The 495-nt window shown below is 36.4% G+C and overlaps 1 protein-coding gene across 1 annotated transcript in view; it reads right to left on the bottom strand.

The window, feature by feature from the left end:
• Nucleotides 1-435: 435 nt before the first annotated feature.
• Nucleotides 436-495, bottom strand: part of LOC133569831 (serine/threonine-protein kinase H1-like) — a 38228-nt gene continuing 38168 nt past the window's right edge. The window contains exon 3 of the mRNA XM_061922449.1: nucleotides 436-495. This exon is cut by the window's right edge and continues 353 nt beyond it. The gene's annotated coding sequence lies outside the window, so the exon portion shown is untranslated.

Here is a 495-nt window from a genome sequence, read left to right as displayed (position 1 = left end):
TTATTTAAACCTGAAGTTGCCAGGAAGTCAGCCTGGCGACTTTACATATACACATACCTCCTTCATGCCATGCCATGCTGTTTATTCCCTCCTGCTCATGCCAAGTAAGTTTTTGGTTTTGTTATGTCACAGTTGTTGAGTTTTGTTTTTGTCTATAGTCATGCCATAGTGCTAGTTTTGTTTTCTAGTCTAGTTTGTTCTCCGCCCTCGTGCGCGCCTTTTGTTTGCTTCCTTTGCTTGTAGTTTGTTAGTATAAATAAATATGTACTTACATTCACGTCTCGCTCGTGCCAATTTTCCTTTGCATCAGAAAAACAATCCACGCCCAAGTCCAAGTTTTGACAGAAGTAAAATCACGTAATAAGTCATAAGAGTTGTTTAAAAGTCTATTTTTGTAGCTTTTTATTAAAACTGAGCATAATAAAAATAGCAGAACATCAAAATAATTTGGCCACATGACAAAAACACCAAAGTGAACAACTCTCTATAAAAACT

The sequence above is a fragment of the Nerophis ophidion genome, linkage group LG15 (assembly GCF_033978795.1).
Source record: "Nerophis ophidion isolate RoL-2023_Sa linkage group LG15, RoL_Noph_v1.0, whole genome shotgun sequence".
NCBI lineage: Eukaryota > Metazoa > Chordata > Actinopteri > Syngnathiformes > Syngnathidae > Nerophis > Nerophis ophidion.
This window is presented reverse-complemented; position numbering and strand designations above follow the sequence as displayed.